At 37.9% G+C, this 25,602-nt stretch overlaps 1 long non-coding RNA gene across 1 annotated transcript in view; it reads left to right on the forward strand.

The window, feature by feature from the left end:
* LOC129143475 (uncharacterized) overlaps nt 1–25,602 on the forward strand; it is a 432,563-nt gene that overhangs the window by 390,058 nt on the left and 16,903 nt on the right. The gene's annotated exons all lie outside the window — the stretch shown is intronic.

The following is a 25,602-nucleotide window of genomic DNA, read 5'->3' on the forward strand; positions in this document are numbered from 1 at the left end:
CATCTGTTATACTTTCTATGAAATATCTGACATCAAGTTGGATTTGATTATGTTACTTTGTAATAACATTCTGTCTACATCACTTCCTCTTGTTATCCAGGAGCACTTGGCAACTCCCACTATATTTTTTCAGCACCCCCACTCTCCTTTCCTGTGTATTCATGCCCTTAACAGACATAGGAGGTTAACTATTTCAGAAGGAATTGTACCAAGCATCAGGTGGGCAGAGTCTCTATGAATTCCTGCTTTGAATTCTTGCTGAGCCAGTTTTCAATAGGAAGATAATATTTTGTGTTGTTCATATTAGTACAATCAAGCCATGGCAATAATGGAAACGCTTAGAAAATGGGGGCTAGGTAAATTTAGCAATAGGCTCAGTTATATTTTGTCCAGGTAATAAGTGGCTCTTTTGAAATAAGACAAAGCTGATCACTTCATTATTTGATTAGATTCTTCTAATTGTGCCCAGGTGATCAGTTAATTCTCTGCTAAGTCTCAAAACAAATTTAGAAAATCAAACGAGGATGCTGAGAATAGAAACCAAACAACACTTTGCTATCTTGTACAGATAGTGCTAATTGACCTTTCTCCTGTTACTTTCAAGGCAATTAGGGAGGATAATTGTAGCTTAAGAAACTTAGCACAAGTTAGAGGGAAGAGTAACAACAGATGGAAACAGGGATATATTTTGCCTTGAGAAAGTTAAGTGATACCATTTGTGACAAGGTCTCTGATGCTGGGAGTGGGAGGTAATTTCTACAGATTCACTGGCATATAAGGCCTGCATGTATCTATATATGTTGTAGGAAGTTCCAATTTCTAACTTTCTCATAGATCTTTTGTCCTAAAAGTCAGGGGAACATCCATGATTCATTTATTTCAAAGAGAGGTATGCTGGCATCTGTTGTGGAATATTTCTAAGGGTCAAACTGCACATTATTCTGAACTGACGCCAGAGCAGGCAAACTCTTCATTTGTAAGAAAAAAATGATAGATGCTGCCTTTAGGAGCTATCATATTTACTTCATGCACCTCAGCAGGCTTTGTTCTTGAACATTAGGAAAGTGAGCAGGACTTGGTTTCAGAATGAGGTTGGATGAATCACATTGACTAGAAACTGTATTATCATATTCCGTTGTGTCTAATCTTGAAACAGGCAGAATGGTTTTGGTTCCGCTGGGTAGAGGCTGTTTGTCTCTCTTCTGGCCTGGGATGATGCAGTAACTCTGTCTCCTTGGCTATAGAGAAAAATATGATGCTCCTATCCTGATTCTGTCCTAGCCAAAGAAGATTCATTTGGGGAGCTCAGCACATTTTTGGTATGTATTTGTTTAGTGAATGGAGATGACGAATTCAGGCCTTTTTTGGGTTTAAGGTTGGGGGTTGGTAGGCACATTAAAAGGTGGGGAGGTAAAGAAGAAAGTGTTGTTGGGGGATGCAAGTTGTGAGACAGGCAAAGAGAAGTGTGCAATTGGAAATTTCAGTAACAAGCCTCCAGCAATGACAGTTTGCTTGGATCTCTTTCTCCTTTGCATGTCGCTAGAGGAATCTTCAGACTGAGCAATATGACCCTAGGATGCCAGGGATGACACAGAAAGGATCTTTTCAAAAAACCTATTAAAATTGCTTGGAAATCAAATTTGCAAAGAGTGCAATTTTAAAAGGAGGCATCCCATGTTTTTCTGGTTATTACAAGTGGGGTTTTACTAAATTACCAAATCTCTCTGTTCCTCCTTCATCTGACAAAGTGGCTAATAAAAGCCCCCTCACTGGGTGATTGATGTTAGTAACACTAAACCCATAGGAAATACATATTTTAAATATTCTTTGTTACAGTTAGTTGTTCTTACTTACATAACAATATTAAAATATCCTATATAAATTTTGAGTAAAAAATAGAAAAACACTTAGTATTTAAAATAATATTTTACCAATATTTGGCCATCTAGTATTTATTTGCCAAGTAGAGCTGCCTGCTGATAATGTAAAGAAAAACAAGTCATGGCCTCTATCCTTATGAAAGGTACAACCTATTAACGAATACTATTAGTGTTTATTTTCTTTTTTTTTCCCCTTTTCTCATAGGTTATTTTAATATAGTAGCAAAGATTCTGCACATGTATGTGGCAGATACACATTCTTTTCCTTGCTTTTGAAGAGTTTCATTTGTCTTTTACTCCTAGCTATTCTTTAAACAAAGTCAGTTCCTTCCGCCCTTGGCCAACAAAACCCTTGACCAGGTTAAAATATCAGTAGATGCCAGAATATTAACAAGGATGAAACTAAATGGTTATGTTTACAGAGATTTAAAAATTCCATTTCCCCAGGAATATGCCATTTCAAGATTTGTGTAAAAACAGGAAGAATGAAGAAAAGGTTCTTGTTTCACCTTGTCTTTTTACAGATGAAGGTAGTCAACGAATAGTCCCAAACGTGAGAATTTCTACTTTTAAAAAACATTTTGGAATAATTCCAGATTCATACAAAAGTAAACATGGGATTTTTTAAATAAAAAATAAATAAATGTTTGTCTTGGAATGCCAGATTCCAAGTATTGGACAATTTGACCAACGGCTTAGAATTTAAAGTCATTTCAAAAATTAGTACTTGAAAACACTTTCTTAAATAGCCTGATTTCTTTCCATAGTGAACATGTGGATGAGCCTTAGTCTACCATTATTAGCAAATTATTTATATTCTTAATTTATTCCCCTTCTAATTAACCTATCATCACCTCTTAATCTACGTCAATTTTTTTTCCCCTAGTCAAACACAAACAGAATCAGGAACTTCATTAAAATATTCCAACTGTCATTATTAGTGGCTGCTATGATAATAATATTTATTTTGTATCATTCTTGACAATTCTATTTGGAAAATATCGCAATGATTTTGTCACTACTTATATAATTACAATAAGAAATGTTAATCATGAAAATTTTCTCCAGCTCATTTTCTAGTCCCCAGTCATCACACATTCTTGGGTTCTAATAAGCTATGTGTCAGATATAAGAAGAAGTTCCTCTTCAAAGGTTTAGCTTGTTTAGTTTCCTTGTTCTTTGTTCTCTACTTTCAAGGCCAAACTTTCTTACTCTCTATGCCTCCCTGTCTCGGTTTCAGTAAACAACTCTCCCTCCAGTCCTTATCTACAGAGCTCACATCTGCTACCCATTCTGTAAATTACCCCTCCCATCACAATGGCCCTTCCCGCCAAAATTGTCCTTCCTGCCAGTGTAACCGCATTCCTGCACTTTTGAAGTTAGCCAACCAGGTTCAGCTTAAGTTGTGTGGTCCAACTCCAGCCAGTGGAGGCAGGACACAGTAGCAGGGACAAGTTGCGTTAAGGATAAAAACCCCTTCCCTCGTTTGTTCAGTGTGCTCTTGTGGCATCCAGACCTGCGAGAAGCACCCTTCTGCAGAAGTAAATTTTCTTTGCTGTCTGGTGTCTGGTGAGGGTCTGCTTCCTGGTTCATATACAGCTGTCTTTATGCTGTGTCTTCATCTGGTAGAAGGGACAAGGCCACTCTGTGTCTTCTTTAAAGGACACGAATCTTATTCATTGTGACTCTGCCCTCCTGAAGCTCTCACCCCCTACTACCATCATCTTGGAGGCTAGAATTTCAACATATGAATTTTGGGGAGACACAATCATTCAGACCATAGCATTTGGGCCTGCTTCTTCTAAATTTATGTTATTCTCACATGAAAAAATATATCCATTTTATTTCAATTAAGCCCAATAATCCCCAAAGCCTTAATTCATTCCAATATCAACTCAAAAGTCTAAAGCACAGTGTTTCATCTAAATATCATCTAAGTCAGATATGGATGAGACCCAAGTTACTATTCATTCTAAGGCAAATTACTCTCCAACTGTGAGCCTATAAAACCGAGAAAAGTTATGTGCTTTCAACATACAATGATGGAACAGGCATAGGACAGACATTTCCATTCCAAAAGAGTCAAATGAGAAAGAAGAAAGGAGTGGCAGATCCCAAACAAGTCCAAAACCTAACGGGATAAAATACATTAAACTTCAAGGCTAGAGAATAATTCTCTTTGGCTTGATGCTCCGCTCTCTAGGCCCACTTGGTATGCACTGCCACCTTCTGGATACAATGACGTGGAGGGGCACACTGGGAATGTGGCCCCACAGATTTGCCAAGACCCTCCAGGGGTCCCAGTGGCCCTGCTCCCATGGCTTTGAATGACCCACCCCTGTGGCAACTCTGCCTGGGCCCTCCCCTTAAAGTGGTTCTCTGTGATGGCCCCACTCCCCAAGACTGTGTGCATTGGTCATGCCCCAAGATCACTTTAGGCACTAATTGTAGGCCAGATATTGTGCTACCCACATTATAACAAGGATGACCTTTCCTCCATTGCCCACTGGGTAGCATAGTATCGGGTGTACAATTAGAGCCTGGAGTGGGGGTCTGGGTTTCTGGTGGTGGTGGTCACACCCACATGTCCTTGCTGGTCTGGGGTTTTGGGGGTGGCCACACCCACATGTTCTTGCTGGGCTTTTTCCTAATGGTAGTTCTCTGCAGTGGCCCTTCACCCACTGGGACTCTTGCACTTTGGACTTGTGATGGGAGGGGCAGCTCTAATGAATTTTGAATTCCTTAATGGGTTAATCTTCTATTGTCTTGGACAATAGGTACTTACTTCTGTTTAGATGGCCTATAATCTCCTTCTCAGATGGTTGTTTGGCCACAACCTTTATGTTCTCTCTTGAACATGTGCTCTCATTCTTTTCAATATGGATAAAATGAAAATGTTCCAAGTCTTTAAGTTCTACTTCCCTTCTGATTAACAATTCCATCTTTAAGTCATTTCTCTCTTCTTACATTTTACTATGAGCAGTCCAAAGGAGCCAAGCCAAACTTTCAAAGCTTTTCTTAGGTATTTCCCCAGTCAAATATTCATCTTCACCTCTGAAAAGCTCTACCTTCCCCAAAACACTAAAACAAAAACACAATCCAGCCAAGTTTTTTGCCACTTTATAACAGGGATGGCCTTTCCTCCATTGCCTAATAACATGTTCTTCATTTCCACCTGAGGCCTCATCAGAATGGTCTTTACTGTCTGTGTTTCTACCAACATTCTGTCTATGTTTACGTAGGTAATCTCTAAAAGGAAGTTTTCTGTACAACTCTCCTCCTCTCCTTCTGAGCTTTCACCAGAATAGCCCTTAATAGTCTGTTCTTGGTAATGCAGGGTTTTTCTAGCGTGCACCTCAAAACTCTTTCAGCATCTACTCATTACACAGTTCCAAAACCACTTTTACATTTTAAGGTATTTGCTGCAACAGCACTCCATTCTCAGTACCAATGTTCTGTCTTAGCCTTTCCAGGATTTTATAACAAAATATTATAAATGGGTGGCTTATAAACAGCAGAAATTTATTTCTCACAGTTTTGGAGGCTAGAAGTCCAAGACAAGGCACCAGCAAATTCAGTGCCTGGTGAGTGGAAAGACCCCTCTTGGGCCTCTCTTTTAGGGCTAATCCCATTTATGAGGGCTCTATCCTCACGACCCATACCCTCCCAAAGGTACCACGTCCCAATACCATTATCTTGGAGGCTAGGTTTTCAACGTATACATTTTGAAGAGACACAAACATTTAGACCATAGCAGTACCCTCGGCACTACATTCTGTGGTCCTGCTTGTTATTGTATTGGATAGCTAGAAGAACCCTTAGTTTCTATTATGTGTACATTATCATTGAGTAAAACTAGCTGACAGTTCAGGCAAAGCCCAGTTCTGCCAGCCAGAGCCTATCTCATTGCATCAGAAATGATACATAACCTCTTTGAGTCTAATTGTCTCATCTGTGATATTATTTAGCTCATGATATTATTGGAAGGATTACATGAGCTAACACCATGATTATTAGCCCGTAATAATGTTTCTAGCATACCTTGTAAAACTTGTAAGAACATGCACAGAAAAATGGAATTTAGAAAAAGAGGTAAATTTGAAGAAGAGAGAAACCCAGAATTAATTTTATATTTGTGTCTAATAATAGTGTTGCTTAATGGAAAAATAAAAATTCATGATGTCAGCTGGCTTCATGTATTGCATAATGCAGGGTGAATCATGCAGCCTCTCTGAGTTAGTGTTTCCTGATTAGCTAATGACATATACCTCATGGAGTCATTATAATGATTAAATGAGGTGATGTATGTAAAGTAGGTAGAACAGTATCTGGTATATGACATACACACAATTTAGTATTTTGAAGGGTTGTAGCATAGTCATATGAATGGGTCCAGCACACTCTTGGAAATGAAGGTTGCAACTCAGATGAGCAACCAGGCTTGAAGACATGCAGTTGGGAATCTAAAATAAGAAAGTCATTTGTAAGAAAACTGTGATAACAAGTAAGATTGCAAGAAAAAAAAAAAAGCAGTGGTTCCCAATTTGGCTGTGTTTCTCTGTCTCATGTAGAACCTATATCAGTTAAGTTTCCAAAGTTCTTACTCAAACCCACTGATTTACAATTTCCAGGTGAGAGCCACAGAGGATGCTTATGAAGTCAGTTGTGCATTTGGGCATTAAGGGACAAGAATTTGAAGGATGACTTAATTTAGAGGGCAGAAGGTTTCCTAAGAGAAATTCCCAAAAGGCCTGAAGAGTCCAGATGTTTGGGGAGTGAGGCCAAGAAAGAGGAAAGTTAGGATAAAGAAATGGACTACATATAGATAATGTTTTAGAAAAAGGGTTAAAGAATGTTTGAAATAAAGCAAAAACCTTAAATAGTTTTTATGTGGCACACCATGTTAATAAGCTTAATGTAAATAAGCCAAACGTGAATAAATTTCTTTTGCCAGGGCAAGAAAAAAAGTCAATAGAAGAAAATGTTTTTGACAAAAAAAAAAAAAAAAAAAAAAAAGCTTTTAAAAAATCTCCTCTTTTCAGCCTTGGTCCATGAAAACCATTTGATAAAGGAGATGGGGTATGCAGTGACCCTAAATGCATCTGAATCATGAATTCATACATCAAAAAAGAGAAACTATCAGAAAGTCCATATAACCGTACAGCATAACAGCTAAATAGTAGCCATTGATAAAGTACGAAAGAAACAGAAGGATATTTTCTGTACTGTTCATAGTGCTATGCAAGATATTTATTTTCCTGGCCACTTGAACGCATCCAGGGTCAGAATGCAAATACCTCTTGATTTTGTTATTTGCACATGTTCAAACAAGTGGTGAGTGAAATGGTCCGCTCAAAATGCAAGAATCAGAAGCCTACTCTAAGGTTTTACTTTAGGAAAATAATTTAAAGGAATGAGACTTAAAACATAAAACCTCCTGTAAGAGAGAGATTAAAAACGATTAGCTTCCTTCACTGTTCCTCTGCTTTTCTAGGGGGATGCATATGCACTCACATTCTATCATTGATTTATCCTTCTAGTGGAAACACAGTGCTGACTATAGCATGGGCCTCTCTGTGACCAGAATGCTCAACAAGCAACTTAACAGTTTCCATGTTTCAGAATATCTCATTCACACACCCCTGGGGAGAATGTTTAACATTTCCTTAAATTGGTGTGAGTTTTCACTAGGGCTACTGTCATACCAACCAAGCAACAACTATCATAGATAGCTCCAGTGTGCATAACATGCTAACTCCTTTTAACCCGTCAGTGTCCTGATATGCTTATTCAGTGTACAAGCTGCTATAAAATCATGTATTATCAATTCTAGAAAATATTAGGAGTGCACCGTGGAACTTAAGTTCTAAATTATTTTGCAGTAGATGGCTTTTTAAAGCTAAATAGGGTCTGGATAGAGCTTATAAACATTTGATTGATTAAGTTGTGGATTAGCTGATTTATGAAATATACTTCAGGTGTTATGAATCACTTTGAAGTAAGTACCCCATGGGGCATTCCTGGGGTGTGGGTTTCCTGGTGGTTTGGTAGACAAGCTACACATTTCTCTTTTCAAAGGGGATGATGACTTAGTACACACTGCCCCAGTTGAAACCTCTTCTTTCTGAACAACCTTCACAGAAATCTTGCCAGAAACTGTGTAACCAAAGTCGAAACATGTCGCTCCTTAATAGATTGGGGGCTTATGTTGGCAGGTTCACTGACAAACACTGGGACAGAGTGCCAAAACAAAAGTTGAGACTGAGTTTCAAAGCAGTGTTATGAGAAAAGTAGTATTAATTAAACAAAACAGATTTATTGCAATTTTATCTTTTGTGAACTCCTTACATATGTCTCTATTAGAACATACCAAATTATGCTTTAACTTTTGGCACATGTCCTCTGCCTAGGGGTGCTGCATCAGCCCATCTTTGTAATCCAAAAATGCTTTGTATGAAGTAGATGCTTAATCATGCTGGCATCATTTATCAACTTGCCATTCAATTTCTTCTCATTTAAAAATATTTGGTGCATACCTGCCATAACCCTATTGATAACTGGCAATATGATACAGAGCCATGAACTAAGCTGATAATATCCCTGTCTTCTGGGACTTCCCATTCAGTGGAGGTAGGGATGGAAGTAGGAGAACACAGAATGAAAAATAAACAAAATGAATACCAAAGAAAATTTCAGAAAGTTGTGTTAGAACACATAGAGTTAATGTGAATAAATTAATGAATATATTCATGAATGAGCTGTCTAAAGTTGACTAATGGACATTTTTAATATATGCTGTCTACTTGAGTGAGGGTACAAAGCAACAAAGAAAACAGCTTAAGTTAGAACAATTTGTTTTGTTTACTTAATTTTATTATTCTAATTATTATTATTATTATTTTAGATTTTGTTAACTCTAGATATAAGGACAGCTTGGTAAACACTAAACTGGGTTACCAAAGTAAAGTTACATAATGCTGTTTCTTGGAGCTGTTTAAAAATAGAAGGTACTTTTGTGAGTTGCAAGGTCTAGTTGCTAATCTGCCTGGAGGCAGGGAGACAGGCAGGGTGACCTCAGATGGACTTCTCCAGCCAAGGCTTGTTTCTGCATTCAGCATTTAGACCAACTGAAAACTTAGATGGGCTAGAAACATCAGCTAACCAAAAGTGCAAAGACTTTATAACCAGGTAGGCTGAAGTTCTTTGATTCTGGTGTATGAAAAAGGGAAACCCATTCCCTTTACACAACCTACAACATCAATTCAGATGGAGACTGTTTCCCTCTTCTCTCCAAAACATCCTTCATTTAGAAGATTTTGCAGCCTGGAGTATTAATGCTGTGAGGTTGGCAGGAAAGGGTCATGGAAAAACAAGGCTCCAAAGTGCAGCTTTCTTGATGAACCATCACTGGCAATAAAGTCCAAAGTCAATGGAAACATGAAGGAGGTTTCTGTGTACAAGGGTTATTAACTTTATCCTTCCAAGAGCCTTAATTATTCATTCTGATCATCTATAAATGGAAAGGCATAACCAGTTCAGAACGTAGTCTGCAAAGTCAGATGTTCAAGAAAGTCTATTTATTCATTGTTTTAAAATCAAAATCATTCTGACTCGAGGGTTCCATACTATCTGTCAGCTGGCAGAAAAAGTGATATAAACCATTATTGGGGTTGTTTTGTCCACAGTTGTGCAACATTCCTAGAGATTCTTCAGGCTTATGGAATTCAGCCCATCCATAAGTCATTGGTCATTGATGATCCATCCACAGCGTTGATAGAGATGCCCTTTGTACCAGTCTCCATGATACCTTTGGACATACCTTTGCTGCTTTGATGCTCTGTTTGGATAAAAGGCAATTACTGGGAAAATAAAATCTTTGTATCTAGACTTCCACATCCTTAGAAACACCAAAAAACCATCTCCTTTCAGTCAGCTCTTACCTAGTGCCTGAGATATTGATACCAAAGTCTAAAGGATCCCATTCTCTCTGGCTTATTTTCTTACTTCCACAACCTCTAATGTCTTTTTAGCCTTTGGAAAATTTCTTTTCTCTTCTTGCCCTTGAAGGCACTCACTAACATAATTGTTTTAAAGTTTTTTATAAAAGACTGGAAAAAGATTTTAGCTGTAAGTGGCATCTGTTTTCTACTGTATAAACATCTGTGATTAAGACATGTCTTCTAGCTTGCAGTGAGGGAAAGGAAAAAGAAGAAGAACTAATACAAGTTTATCTCTCAGTAAATTATTCTTGCACAAAACATCCTAAGTGTCAGGAAAAAAGAAAGAGAAAGAAGGAACATTTGGTTCAGTCAACTTTAAAAGGACAAAGAAAATATATTAAGAGCATTTTACTTAATAGTTCATATTTCCCTTCGTGACTCTTTTCAATTACATTATCCAAATCTAAATTGCCCACATCTCTCCTTTGCTTTTCTAGCTATACTTTAAAAAGTACTAGGATAGAAAAAAAAATTAATGCAGGTTTTTATTGAAGTAAATAATTTAAAAAATCTATTTGCACTGAAGTGAAAGTCTATTCTCTGATGAAAAATAGGCATGTTTCCAGATAGTCTTTTTTAGCTGCAATGTTGTGGGCCAGTTTTTCTAATATTCTACACCAAAATGTTGGGGCAGACCAAGATGGTTTGTCTGCAGAGACAGAACAACCCATAGCTGAGAACCCATCTGTTAGTGACAAAAGCAGCTGCGGAAGGTTTGGTGGTGGCCAGGATATGGAGTTTGATGAGTTTCTTCTGCACCTGGGAAAAAAAACTTGCCACTAAGCAGGTAAGTGCAAAAAGGAACTGCAGCTGCCAGCGTGGAAGTTTGTACTGTATTCATCTAGGCTGACTCAGAATCTAGGGTGTGGGCCATGGAATTCCACTGATTACGTTTCTCAAAGGCTCGCAGTGTGGTGAAGACTCACAGCCTATAGCAAAAGCTCTACAGAAGTGGTGAGTGGGTCGGGTGCAGTAGCTCACACCTGTAATCCCAGCACTTTGAGAGGCCGAGGCGGGTGGATCACCTGAGGTCAGGAGCTGGAGATCAGCCTCGCCAACATGGTGAAACCCCATCTCTACTGAAAATACAAAAATTAGCCAGGCATGGTGGTGCGCACCTGGAATCCCAGCTACATGGGAGGCTGAGGCAGGAGGATCACTTGAACCTAGGAGGCGGAGATTGCAGTGAGCCAAGATCGCGCTGCTGCACTGCAGCCTGGCTGACAGAACAAGGCTCTGTCTCAAAAAAAAAAAAAAGAAAAAAAAAAAGAGAAGTGGGTGATGAGAAAATGTGCTTATATTTGGTCATCATGAATAGACTGCCTGTGGAGAGAAAGAGGAAGAAGGGAGAAGACAGGACTAAGTCAGAGGGTTCTACCAAGTCTTTTGTTTACAGTTGGCTCTAAATGAGACTAACACTCGACCAGAGTCTGCCAAGGTTGAGTCAAGGTCACAGAGGAGTGCAAGTTTGAATTGAATCTTGCTCTGTGGTGAGGTTAATGTGGTTTGTGTCCTCTAAAACCAAAGCAACCAACCTGTCAGAGGTCTTAAGGCCTACCATGTCCTGTTAATGGTGAGTCTAGCTCTTAAAAATTTAGAGAATGCTACCTTTAAGGTCCCCCTAATAACTATTCTTGGTCAGAAAAAGACTCTGAAGAAATATGACATGTCTGAAAATGATTGAGTTTACTTAGATCCTGGTCGAAGATATAAGCTGATTCTGCTTATAAAAGTCGAGATAGTAAATATTTTAGGATTTGCAGGCCACACATATTAGCAGCATTCTCTCTGTTGCATATTCTTTTTTTACTGGTTAATGTTGTTTTGTTTACAACACTTTAAAGATATCAGCACTATTCTTACCTTGAGGACTATACAAGAACAGGTCCTGGACTGGATCTCACCCTTGAACCATAGTTTACTAGCCCCTAATCTAGAGCATTTCAATTCCAAACTATATGTGACCCAAACAAACAGATGAATGGAAGAATGCAATGAGGAACGACAGTGAGGGGACAGCCTGGAATACTCTGGAAGGCCAGATTTCAAGGATCATGTGTTGCGCATGGTCCTCACAAATACACAGAGTATCTTGGTTTCAACAGTGTCAGAAACAACAGAGAGAGTTTCCCTAAACTGAGGACACAGCCCCTGAGCCTGTGAATCAAAGGAGGGTTGGATGTTAACAATAGGTATATGGCATGTGGTTGGCTATAGGTCTCTTATCGTGGTGCGACCGACTGAGTTCCAATTCGTGCTTTTTCTTTTAAAATTTCCATGAGAGATTTTTGTCAGGATTTTGTCAGGTACAGCTAGACCTGACTGTGGATGGACTCTAGTTCCCTACTATAAAGTTAATACCCTTACAGAGACAAAGCATAGGCTTGTCTACCTGGAATTAGTCTGTTCCCCTCCCCTTTGTCACCCAAATTACATCTATTTCCACAGTGTTATTCAAGACGCAGTAAAATACCTGTCTTTTTTTATCTTCTCTAGACAATTCAGTTGTTTCCATGAGTTTGAATATGATCCTCTTCTGGTCCTTTGAATAAAGGGCCCTATAGTTTCATTTTGCATTGAACTCTGAAAATTAGGTAGCTGATTCTGCTTGCATTTGACAGCAGCTACCTAATTTGCAAGGTTCAGTGCAAAATGAAAATATGGGGCCCTTTATTCAAACAGTATTACAAAGTCCAAGATATCAACATCAGAACGTTAATGCAAGTCTGGGGCCCTTCTGATCTTGGACTCTGAGCCACTGCATAGGTAGCTCTGAGCCACTGCTTAGGTAGCTCTGAGCCACTGCATAGGTAGCTCTGAGCCACTGCATAGGTAACTTGCCCAGGAAGCTGGACGTGAATGGAAATAATGACACACACATTTTCTTGAGATTCAAATGAGAGTATGTACATACAAATACTAAGTAAAGCACAATGTGGAAAAATAATTTACCAGGATTTGTTAAATATCTTAATAAAGAATTTATTGTTACAAGCCTTGTAAATGTTTTCATGAATTTTTTGACCATTTCCATGGCCCTGATTTTGTGAATAAACTGAAAATCAGAAAACTCGTATGCATTTCATATCTTCTACAGTCCTTCCTGATCTGGACTTATGCCTAATATGTTGTTTTTCATCCAACAGGTTCTCAACAGGGCTAGCAAATACCTAAATGGTCAGAGAAAAAAATTATTGCCTGTGATGTCTTGAGACTCAGGCAACATGGAAATGTGCTTAACTTTTTGAATTTGCTTTGGCCATAAAACTTTTATTACCTTCTCTAGAATTAAATTAATATGCACCCCCCTATTTATCTATATTGGATTTATTTAATTTTTGACAGCTTGTGCTAATACTAAACACAAATTTCTTCTCAGCACTAAGAAGAAATTATTGTAACTCAAGTATAGTACTAGTACTGTCTGACTGAAATGAAATAAAACCCATGACTGATTGAATTCCTGGCCACTTCAAAGCAGGTATGAAAGTGATTCATACCCAAACATCACAGGTTCATTTGAGAGTTAAGAGATTGAATAGATCATGAGTAACTGCAGTTAATTTAAACCATGTATGTACAAGTAAGAATGGAGTGTCAAAGGTCTGTGTTTGTCAGGAGAAAATTGGTTTTTTCTCTTTCAGTGTTTGTTGGCAGAATTGCTGAAACGTACAAGAACCATTCAAAGTCTAATATCTGCTACTAAGCCGAAATGAGCTAGAAAGATGGTCTCCCACGATCATCTTTTCAATAATCCTATGGGCTTTGCCGATTCTGTTACCACTATTTAAATTTTATTTTATTATTACTTTTTTTTAGTAGCATGCCTTGAAGATAATTTAAAGTGAGTGTCCTCCAAACACAGGATTTTTAGTGCAATGCAGAATACTTGGAGGTGATGATCAAAGCGAGCATTGATAATAATATTCATAATGTTAATTCATAATGTTAATGCTTTGAGGAAAGAAGACAGCAGTAACCCTGTCTTCTTTAGAGGACCTCTGGATTTATATCCATTTAGAACATTCATATTGTTAAATTAATAAAACTTCTTTAGGAGATTGATTATTTTACCCAAGTATGCTTTCCATATTAATGTAAACATTAATATCAATAACTTTATATCTTCCTCAGAGTGAGGGAAAAGTCAGCCTTAACATAGAGTCAAAAATAAATACAAGAACCTGAAGACTTTAACCAAAAGTTTTTACTAACCTGTTCCCTAAAACTTGAGAAATATAAAGATAGTGAAAGTGGTTTCCTCCCAATACATTTATTGAGCATTTTAAGTTTATGGAACTGTGTGGTGGATTTTCCAGCATATCAAGGAAGCAAAAGCGATGTCTCTTGTCTTCACAAGCTTAAAATGTCATTGGGGAGACAAAGCAGGCTGAATAAATGTTAAATAATTTTTTTAAAGAATGGAAAAATTAAGAACCAAATATATGGGGTAATTTGCATTGGTAAGAATTCTGAAGAAGTAAACACTTTCTAGTTTATCTTAAACAGGCAGGAAAGTGGATATTTGCCATTACTTTATTTGATACAAATTCATCTTTTAAACTAATATTTTTTGTCCTGAACTCATGGATGTTCATATATTACTTCTTGGACATATGAGTAATTTACTTTGCTTCCTCATTTTTAAAAATTATTATGTGTTCATTAGCATGTACATAATTTAAAATTTAAATTATTTTAAAATAATAACTAAAAATACAAATAAACATGTGGCCCGGTGCAGTGGCTCACACCTGTAATCCTAGCACTTTGGGAGGCCGAGGTGGGTGGATCACCAGGAGTACAAGACCAGCCTGGCCATTATGGTGAAGCCCCGTCTCTATTAAAAATACAAAAAGTTAGTTGGGCGTGGTGGCAGACGTCTGTAATTTCAGCTACTCAGGAGGCTGAGCCAGGAGAATCGCTTGAACCCAGGAAGTGGAGATTGCAGTAAGCTGAGATCGCGACATTGCACTCCAGCCTGGGCAACAAGAATGAAACTCCATCTCAAAAAAAAAAATTAAAAAATAAATAAACATAATTATTTTTACCTGTCCATTAGTATGTAATAATTTAAAAATTATTACATGTTCTTCCTTTGCATATTGCGTCTCTTTGTCATTATTATTCATGTTAGATATTAAGTTTCTAGGAGGTATAAACAGTATTTATTGAATTTCTTCTTTGTAAAGTCTAGCCTAGAGAATTTGGAGTTCCTGATACATTATTTTTGGTTCTTTTTAAAATAATTATCATGATAGACACCATGTGGAACTGTTAAAGTAACTCAACCTAATTCTCAAAATGACCTGTGGTTTGTAAGTGGGGTTTTTAAATCATGCTTATTTTGTAATTATATCCAGCATATATACAGAATAGAATCAGAGAATATCTGGAAGAAACTTTTCAGTTTACCACCCTAAAAATTTTATTAACATCTTCAAGGGACATTTGTGGAAGACTTGCTGGTCAGGTTGGAGCACATGATCGGAGGTGTTCCTGAAGCCAGATACGTAGCTTCAGCGCCCTCACGATCCCATCACGAAGAGCAGACTTAAATAATTAACTGTTAACGCTGGGGCAAGTCCATAGGGTTATGGAGAATGCACTTTGGAAGTACAGGAGCAGGATTGATCAATTCCTCATGGAGAGGTCAGGAAAATCATTACAGAGGAGGTACTATTTGAAATGGATTTGGAAGAAGGGCTGGAATTTCACCCAGCGAAGATTAATGGTGTTCCAGTCAGAGGGAGTCACATGAGCAAAGGCAGGGAGACCTGAAACTCTGCAGTGTTTTTCTTTATTTCAAGTGTAAAAATTTCTTTTATTGCAAATTTGAGCTTTTAATGGCTATGAAAAGAAGTTTTATGTCGAGGGGGAGCAACAACTATTTGGGCCGGTGGCACAGGGGTAAAATAATTTATCAAGACAATTGTAGGTAGAGAAAGGCATATTTATTAAAGAAAGTAGAAAAATACATTGCCTTCTCTCAACGGGCAGGATCAGCAGAAGAGAGGCTGACTGCAAGGAAACAAAGGCTTGCTGGAGATTTTATAGAATAATGTGTATCTGTCTGTTGAAGAGGGCTTTGTGCCGTATCGATAATGCGAAGGTTGCAGTGAGCTTGCAGGTGTCTGATGATAGGTTGGATGCAAGAGGCCTACATGTCTTGGACCATAAAGAAAGGCAGACTCATAGCTCATCTGCTTTCTCCCTTTGCTTTCCCTTTGCTCCCACGAGCCTGACTCCTTTTCCCTAGTTAGGACTCCACATTTTAAATAAATGGTCAGGGGCTTGGGTCAGAGAGAACGTAAACAGATGGCTCCTCACTCCCCGCGCCTCCAAATGGGAAGCTCCTATGGCCCTGTTACCCATGGGATACAATTTTATTAACTGTATCAATTTCATCAGTCAAGCTGCCTTGACTTCTCTGACGGGGAAGGGGCATATGACAACAAACTAGACTACTTAAGTACTCTTTCTCATAAATCCAACTCTTGAGCATCCATGACACCAAAGCAAAAAAAAAGGGATGGAGTCATTTGTCAAATCAGTCTCATCCTGGAAAAATCATCTATTCTGCCTCCTAGAAAGCCAGAGTGCTTGGAAGCTAGTTCCACCTTCTCCTAACAGTAAATTGCTTTGTTTGTTGGAGTTAGCTAGAGTTGCTTTTTGTTTTTTGTTTTTTGTTTTTTTTGCAATTCTTATTTAGTAATGAAGGAGATAACTCCCTCAGGCAAGTTAAAAGGATGGTGAAGATAAGCATAGAAAGAACGAGGTTTGGCTAAGTAAAGGTTAAAGTTAAGGCTTGAAGTAAAATCATAGCTAAGTAAGGTGGTAGAAGCTACTGGCTGGAGTTTCATCTTTTCAGTTCTCCATTCATCTTTATAAATTCTATTTAGCGACTCATGATTAGAGCCAAATCACTACATTCTATTTAGTGACTCACTGGGTATACCTGAGAGTCAGGTATACAACAGATACCTCTTTAGAGTTGCTCAATATGGAGGCTTGATGAATATTGACTCAGTCTTTATACTAGAAAAATTGTCTATAAGTTTTGGTGCACTTTAACATAATTCTCTGAAATGATTTTGAAAATAAAGCTAGAGATTATGAGTTAAATATGTAATATCTTTCAAAATTTCAGCACTTACTGGCTTTCATTCTTCAACTTTTCTAGACAGACTAAGCGAGTCTAAATCTGACTTTCATCTTTGTTAATTTGCCTTAAATCATTTTTTGATTGAGTCATTAGTGACTAATGTCACTGCATTTTCCCATTCGGGTGGGATTCAAATTTGAAAGAAAAATCACTATTCTATGTTTGTCTGAAATTGTTTGAGCATTTTATTTTTCAATAAATGCATGTATACAGGAGGATGAACTTTTAAACAAATGCAAATAAGAACCCAAGCAAGCTAGCAATTTGAAAATAACCTGCTAATCTGTATGTATTGCAAGGTTTTGAAAATAATTTGCCTTAGTTTATACAATCAGTGCTCTTTTTTTTTGACAAAATTCACTAAAAGGGTAGCTGCAGAAAATAAATTCCCTGTGCAGAGAAGGTCTTTATAAAAGCAATGCTTTTGTTGATCTGACATTTTTTTTCTGTAGTTAGTTGTTTTTCACTTAGAGACTGAATTTTTTTTAACACATCGATAGAAGTAGATTTGAATGGAGAGGCTTTTTATTTCTTGTATGATTTGATGAATTAACATTTTGTTGAATGTCTACTCTGTATAAAATGCTTTTGCAGATGTAAAGATGAACAACACACAAACTTGTCCTCACAGAGCACACACTCTAGTAGGAGATCAAATATAACTCCGTGCATTATAACACAGAATACATTAGAAGACAAGTAGAGTATACAGTAGTGATTCAGAGAAAGTCTAAATTGAGGTCATTGGAAATGGCTTCTAGAAAGAAGTTGCATTTAAAATGGTCCTTAAAGATTTTCTACCATCAGAGGAAGGGAAACAGACAATCTAGAAGGAGAGTACAAAACCTACCCTCTTTTGATATTGATAGCCTCCCTGGTGTCACTGGAGTAGGAAAGAAATCGAGGCATTTAAAGGTATTTCAGGTCAGCTTTACTTGCCACTTATCCTAGCATGTGTAAGGAAATACTTTGTAGTATCACATCATCATCACCATAATCACCTCCTCATCCTCACCCTCAAAGTCTGTGCACTTTACATTTGGCATATAAGAAAGAACAGATTTTTTTCTATTCTTGCCACAAACCAATTTCTAACAACTTGGAGTCAGAAAACTGAAGATACTATTCAAGGAAAAAGAAAATACACCAGTTAAATTGGAACAGACAGAATGTTTTAAAAAATTAAAATGAAAGAAAAGCTCAATTTTTTTTGTTGTGCAAGAGCACTGTGGAGCTGTGATGTCAAATGAAGCTAACATGTCCCTGGAATTTTTTAGACAGATTCATATTAAGATTTGTGATTCCGGAAAACTCATTACCAAAATGTAGGTTGTATTGAAGAGGAATAATAAAGAATGTAGTTAATATTTGATGTGGTTCCATTTAGAGAATATCAAAGTGTTAAACATCCAGGCTTAATAATACAGACTTAATTTTGTATAGCATATCCCAGTTTATAATGAATTTTCCCATCTACTTCCTTAATTCATCCTCACAGTATTATAAGATAGTAGAGAGGAGGGAGAGTTTGCTCTCCTCTAAAATAAAAGTATTACTGACACTTGAAAATAACACGAAAAAAGAGTCAACTAAAGTCACTCAACTAATTAACTAAATGGACACAAATTGTTAAATTGCTTGTTTTTACTATTCTCTGCTTTGATGTCCTGTGAAGGTTAACATTTGTCACCATACATGATAATTAAATTAGTCTCCCTCATTTTCCTTATCCTGAATAAAAATGATTTCTAACCTGGGCATGATGTTTTGCACCTGTAGTCTCAGCCACTGGACTGGGGACTGGAGGCTGAGGCAGGAGGATCACTTGAGCCCAGGAGTCTGAGTCTGTAGTAAGCTGTGATCATTCCTGTGAATCCAGTGGTGACTGCATTCCAGTTCAGGAAACATAGCAAAACTTTGTCTCTGAAAATAAAAAAAAATTAAAAATATTTCTGTAGGTGTTTATTTGATATTATAGAATAGTAATATATGCACATTATACAGTGTTTGAAATATATAAAAAACATGTACAGTGAAATGTAGGTCTCCTCCCCCTGTCCACAGTCATTCTGTTCCCTTCCAACAAAAATAAATTGCTAGTATCTTGTGTATGCTTCAAGAAATATTCCATATCTTTATGGTCATATTTATGTCTTTAAATACATTTTCACACACACACCAAGCATCTTGCTTTTCTTCACTTAGCAACACCAAGGAGGTGTTCCGTAATATTACATCCTTTTAAATGACTGCATTATTTGCCACTATACAAATATCCCATGTTTTGTGTGACCAGATTTAGAGTTTTTTTATATTTCATACCTCCTTTTTATTTATTTATTTATTTATTTATTTTATTTTTTATTATACATTAAGTTCTGGGGTACCTGTGCAGAACGTGCAGGTTTGTTACATGGGTATACATGTGCCGTGGTGGTTTGCTGTACCCATTAACCTGTCATCTACATTAGGCATTTCTCCTAATGCTATCCTTCCCCTAGTCCCCATCCCGCTCCCAACAGGCCCCAGTGTGTGATGTTCCGCTCCCTGTGTCCATGTGTTCTCATTGTTCAACTCCCACTTATGAGTGAGAACATGCAGTGTTTGGTTTTCTGTTCTTGTGTTAGTTTGCTGAGAATGATGGTTTCCAGCTTCATCCATGTCCCTACAAAGGACATGAACTCATCCTTTTTATGGCTGCATAGTATTCCATGGTGTATATGTGCCACATTTTCTAAATCCAGTCTATCATTGATGGATATTTGGGTTGGTTTCAAGTCTTTGCAATTGTGAACAGTGCCACAATAAACATATGTGTGCATGTGTCTTTATAGTAGAATGATTTATAATCCTTTGGGTACATACCCTGTAATGGGATTGCTGGGTCAAATGGTATTTCTAGTTCTAATCCTTGAGGAATCGCCACACTGAGTTCCACAGTGGTTGAACTAATTTACGCTCCCACCAACAGTGTAAAAGCATTCCTATTTCTCCATATCCTCTCCAGCATCTGTTGTTTCCTGACGTTTTAATGATTGCCATTTTAACTGTCATGAGATGGTATCTCATTGTGGTTTTGATTTGCATTTCTCTAATGACCAGTGATGATGAGCTTTTTTTCATGTGTCTGTTGGCTGCATAAATGCCTTCTTTTGAGAAATGCCTCTTTATATCCTTTGCCCACTTTTTGATGGGTTTGTTAGTTTCTTTCTTGTAAATTTGTTTAAGTTCTTTGTAGATTCTGGATATTAGCCCTTTGTCAGATGGACAGATTGCAAAAATTTTCTCCCATTCTGTAGGTTGCCTGTTCACGCCGATGATAGTTTCTTTGACTGTGCAGAAGCTCTTTAGTTTAATTAGATCCCGTTTGTCTTTTGTTGCCATTGCTTTTGGTATTTTAGTCATGAAGTCTTTGCCCATCCCTGTGTCCCGAATGGCATTGCCTAGGTTTTCTTCTAGGGTTTTTATGGCTTTAGGTCTTACGTTTAAGTCTTTAATCCATCTTGAGTTAATTTTTGTAAGGAAGGGATCCAGTTTCAGCTTTCTACATATTGCTAGCCAGTTTTCCCAACACCATTTATTAAATATGCAATCCTTTCACCATTGCTTGTTTCTATCAGGTTTGTCAAAGATCAGATGGTTGTAGATGTGTGGCATTATTTCTGAGGTCTCTGTTCTGTTCCATTGGTCTATATATCTGTTTTGGTACAAGTACCATGCTGTTTTTGTTACTGTAGCCTTGTAGTATAGTTTGAAGTCAGGTAGTGTGATGCCTCCAGCTTTGTTCTTTTTGCTTACTATTGTCTTGGCTATGTGGGCTCCTTTTGGTTCCATATGAAATTTAAAGTAGTTTTTTCCAGTTCTATGAAGAAAGTCATTGGTAGCTTGATGGGGCTAGCATTGAATCTATAAATTACTTTGGGCAGTATGGCCATTTTCATGATATTCATTCTTCCTGTCCATGAGCATAGAATGTTTTTCCAATTGTTTGTGTCCTCTCTTATTTCTTTGAGCAGAGATTTCTAGTTCTACTTGAAGAGTTCCTTCACATCCCTCATAAGCTGTATTCCTAGGTATTTTGTTCTCTTTGTAGCAATCGTGAACGGGAGTTCACTCATTTTCTATAAGGTGTAAGGAAGGGATCCAGTTTCAGCTTTCTACATATGGCTAGCCAGTTTTCCCAGTACCATTTATTAAATAGGGAATCCTTTCCCCATTTCTTGTTTTTCTCAGATTTGTCAAAGATCAGATGGTTGTAGATGGGTGGTATTATTTCTGAGGGCTCTGTTCTGTTCCGTTGGTCTATATCTCTGTTTTGGTACCAGTACCATGTTGTTTTGGTTACTGTAGCCTTGTAGTATAGTTTGAAGTCAGGTAGCATGATGCCTCCAGTTTTGTTCTTTTGGTTTAGGATTGTCTTGGCAATGTGGGCTCTTTTTTGGTTCCATATGAACTTTAAAGTAGTTTTTTCCAATTCTGTGAAGAAAGTCATTGGTAGCTTGATGGGGATGGCATTGAATCTTTAAATTACCTTGGGCAGTATGGCCATTTTCAAGATATTGATTCTTCCTCCCCATGAGCATGGAATGTTCTTCCATTTGTTTGTGTCCTCTTTTATTTCATTGAGCAGTGGTTTGAAGTTCTCCTTGAAGAGGTCCTTCACATCCCTTGTAAGTTGGATTCCTAGGTATTTTATTCTCTTTGAAGCAATTGTGAATAGGACTTCACTCATGATTTGGCTCTCTGTTAGTCTGTTATTGGTGTATAGGAATGTTTGTCATTTTTGCACATTGATGTTGCATCCTGAGACTTTGCTGAAGTTGCTTATCAGCTTAAGGAGATTTTGCGCTGAGATGATGGGGTTTTCTAAATACACAGTCATGTCATCTGCAAACAGAGACAATTTGACTTCCTCTTTTCCTAATTAAATACCCTTTATTTCTTTTTCCTGCCTGATTGTCCTGGCCAGAAGTTCCAATACTATGTTGAATAGGAGTAGTGAGAGAGGGCATCCTTATCTTGTGCTGGTTTTCAAAGGGAATGCTTCCAGTTTTTGCCTATTCAGTATGATATTGACTGTGGGTTTGTCATAAACAGCTCTTATTATTTATGAGCTCTTATTATTTATATTTGAGGCATTCCATCAATGCCTAGTTTATTGAGAGTTTTTAGCATGAGGGGTTGTTGAATTTTGTTGAAGGCTTTTTCTGTGTCTGTTGAGATAATCAGGTGGCTTTTGTAATTGGTTCTGTTTATGTGATGGATTACGTTTATTGATTTGTATATGTTGAGCCAGCCTTGCATCCCTGGGATGAAGCCGATTTGATCGTGGTGGATAAGCTTTTTGATGTGCTGCTGAATTTGGTTTGCCAGTATTTTATTGAGGGTTTTTGCATCGATGTTCATCAGGGATATTGGCCTGAAATTTTATTTTTCTGTTGTGTCTCTGCCAGGTTTTGGTATGAGGATGATGCTGGCCTCATAAAATGAGTTAGGGCGGATTCCCTGATTTTCTATTGTTTGGAATAGTTTCAGAAGGAATGGTACTAGCTCCTCTTTGTACCTCTGGTAGAATTCGGCTGTGAATCTGTCCAGTGTAGGGCTTTTTTTGTTTGGCAGGCTATTTATTGCTGCCTCCATTTCAGAACTTGCTATTGGTCTATTCAGGAATTCAGCTTCCTGGTTGAGTCTTGGGAGGGTGTATGTGTCCAGGAATTTATCCATTTCTTCTAGATTTTCTAGTTTATTTGCATAAAGGTGTTTATAGTATTCTCTGATGGTAGTTTGTATTTCTGTGGAATCAGTGGTGATATCCCCTTTATCATTTTTTATTGCATCTATTTTGTTCTTCTCTCTTTTCTTCTTTATTTGTCTGGCTAGTGGTCTATCTATTTTGTTTATCTCTTCAAAAAACCAGCTCCTGGATTCATTGATTTTTTTGAAGGGTTTTTGTGTCTCTCTCTCCTTCAGTTCTGCTCTGACCTTAGTTATTTCTTATCTTCTGCTAGCTTTTGAATTTGTTTGCTCTTGCTTCTCTAGTTCTTTTAATTGTGATGTTAGGGTGTTGATTTTAGATCTTTCTTGCTGTCTCTTGTGGGCATTTAGTGCTCTGAATTTCCCTCTACACACTGCTTTACATATGTCCCAGAGATTCTGGAATGTTGTGTCTTTTTTCTCATTGGTTTGAAAGAACATCTTTATTTCTGCCTTCATTTCGTTGTTCACCCAGTAGTCATTCAGGAGCAAGTTGTTCAGTTTTCATGTAGTTGTGTGGTTTTGAGTGAGTTTGTTAATCCTGAGTTCTAATTTGATTGCACTATGGTCTGAGAGACTGTTATTATTTCCATTCTTTTGAATTTGCTGAGGAGTGTTTTACTTCCAATTATGTGGTCAGTTTTAGAATAAGTGTGATGTGGTGCTGAGAAGAATGTATATTCTGTTGATTTAGGGTGAAGAGTTCTTTAGATGTCAATTAGTTCCACTTGATCCAGAGCTGAGTTCAAGTCCTGGATATCCTTGTCAATTTTCTATCTCGTTGATCTGTCTAATATTGACAATGGGGTGTTAAAGTCTCTGGCTATTATTGTGTGGGAGTCTGTCTGTAGGTCTCTAAGAACCTCCTTTATGAATCTGTGTGCTCCTGTATTGGGTGGATATATATTTAGGATAGTTAGCTCTTCTTGTTGCATTGATCCCTTTACCATTATGTAATGGCCTTCTTTGTCTCTTTTGATCTCTGTTGGTTTGAAGTCTGTTTTATCAGAGACTAGGACTGCAACCCCTGCTATTTTTTGCTTTCCATTTGCTTGGTAAATAGTCCTCCATCCCTTTATTTTGAGCCTTTGTGTGTCTTCGCACGTGAGATGGGTCTCCTGAATACAGCACACTGATGTGTCCGGACTCTTTATCCAATTTACCAGTCTGTGTCTTTTGATTGGGGCACTTTGCCTGTTTACATTTAAGATTAATATTGATATGTGTTAGTTTGATCCTGCCATTATGATGCTAGCTGGTAATTTTGCCCGTTAGTTTATGCAGTTTCTTCATAACGTTGACAGTCTTTACAATTTGGTATGTTTTTGCAGTGGCTGGTACAAGTTGTTCCTTTCAATGTTTAGTGCTTCCTTCAGGAGCTCTTGTAAGGTAGGCCTGGTGGTGACAAAATCTCTCAGCATTTGCTTGTCTGTAAAGGATTTTATTTCTCCTTCACTTATGAACCTTAGTTTCGCTGGATATGAAATTCTGGGTTGAAAATTCTTTTCTTTAAGAATGTTGAATATTGGCCTCCACTCTCTTCTGGATTGTAGGGTTTCTGCAGAGAGATCTGCTATTAGACTTACGGGGTTCCCTTTGTGGGTAACCTGACCTTTCTCTCTGGCTGCCCTTAACATTTTTCCCTTCATTTCAGCTTTGGTTAATCTGATGATTATGTGTATTGGGGTTGCTCTTCTCAAGGGGTAACTTTGTGGTGTTCTCTGTATTTCCTGAATTTGAATGTTAGCCTGCCTTGCTAAGTTGGGGAAGTTCTCCTGGATAATATCCTGAAATGTGTTTTCCAACTTGGATCCATTCTCCCTGTCACTTTCAGGTATACCAATCAAATGTAGATTTGGTCTTTTCACATAGTCCCATATTTCTTGGAGGCTTCGTTCATTTCTTTTTCACTCTTTTTTTTTTCTCTGATCTTGTCTTTTATCTTTATTTCATTGAGTTGATCTTCAGTCTTTGATATCTTTTCTTCCGCTTGATTGATTTGGCTATTGATACTTGTGTATGCTTCACACAGTTCTCGTGCTCTGTTTTTCAGCTCCATCAGGTCATTTATGTTCTTCTCCAAACTGGTTATTCTAGTTAGCAATTCATCTAACTTTTTTTCAAGGTTCTTAGCTTCCTTTCATTCGGTTAAAACATGCTCCTTTAGCTTGGAGGAGTTTGTTATTACCCACCTTCTGAAGCCTACCTCTGTCAATTCATCAAACTCATTCTCTGTCCAGTTTTGCTCCCTTGCTGGCGAGGAGTTGTGATCCTTTGGAGGAGAAGAGGCATTCTGGTTTTTGGAGTTTTCAGCCTTTTTATGCTGGTTTCTTCCCATCTTCATGGATTTATCTACCTTTGGTCTTTGAAGTCAGTGACCTTTGGATGGGGTCTCTGAGTGGATGTCCTTTTTGTTGGTGTGATGCTCCTTTCTTTTTGTTAGTTTTCTTTCTAATGGTCAGGCCTCTCTGCTGCAGGTCTGCTGGAGTTTGATGGAGGTCCACTCCAGACCTTGTTTGCCTGGGTATCATCAGCAGAGGCTGCAGAACAGCAAAGATTGCTGCCTGTTCCTTCCTCTGGAAGCTTTGTCCCAGAGGGGCACCTTCCAGATGCCAGCTAGAGCTCTCCTGTATGAGGTATCTGTCAGCCCCTGCTCTGAGGTGTCTCCCAGCCAGGATATACAGGGGTCAGGGACCCACTTGAGGAGGCAGTCTGTCCCTTATCCGAGCTTGAACACCGTGCTGGGAGATATGCTGTTCTCTTCAGAGCTGCCAGCCAGGGACGTTTAAGTCTGCTGAAGCTG

Source organism: Pan troglodytes, chromosome 2, assembly GCF_028858775.2.
Source record: "Pan troglodytes isolate AG18354 chromosome 2, NHGRI_mPanTro3-v2.0_pri, whole genome shotgun sequence".
Lineage (NCBI taxonomy): Eukaryota > Metazoa > Chordata > Mammalia > Primates > Hominidae > Pan > Pan troglodytes.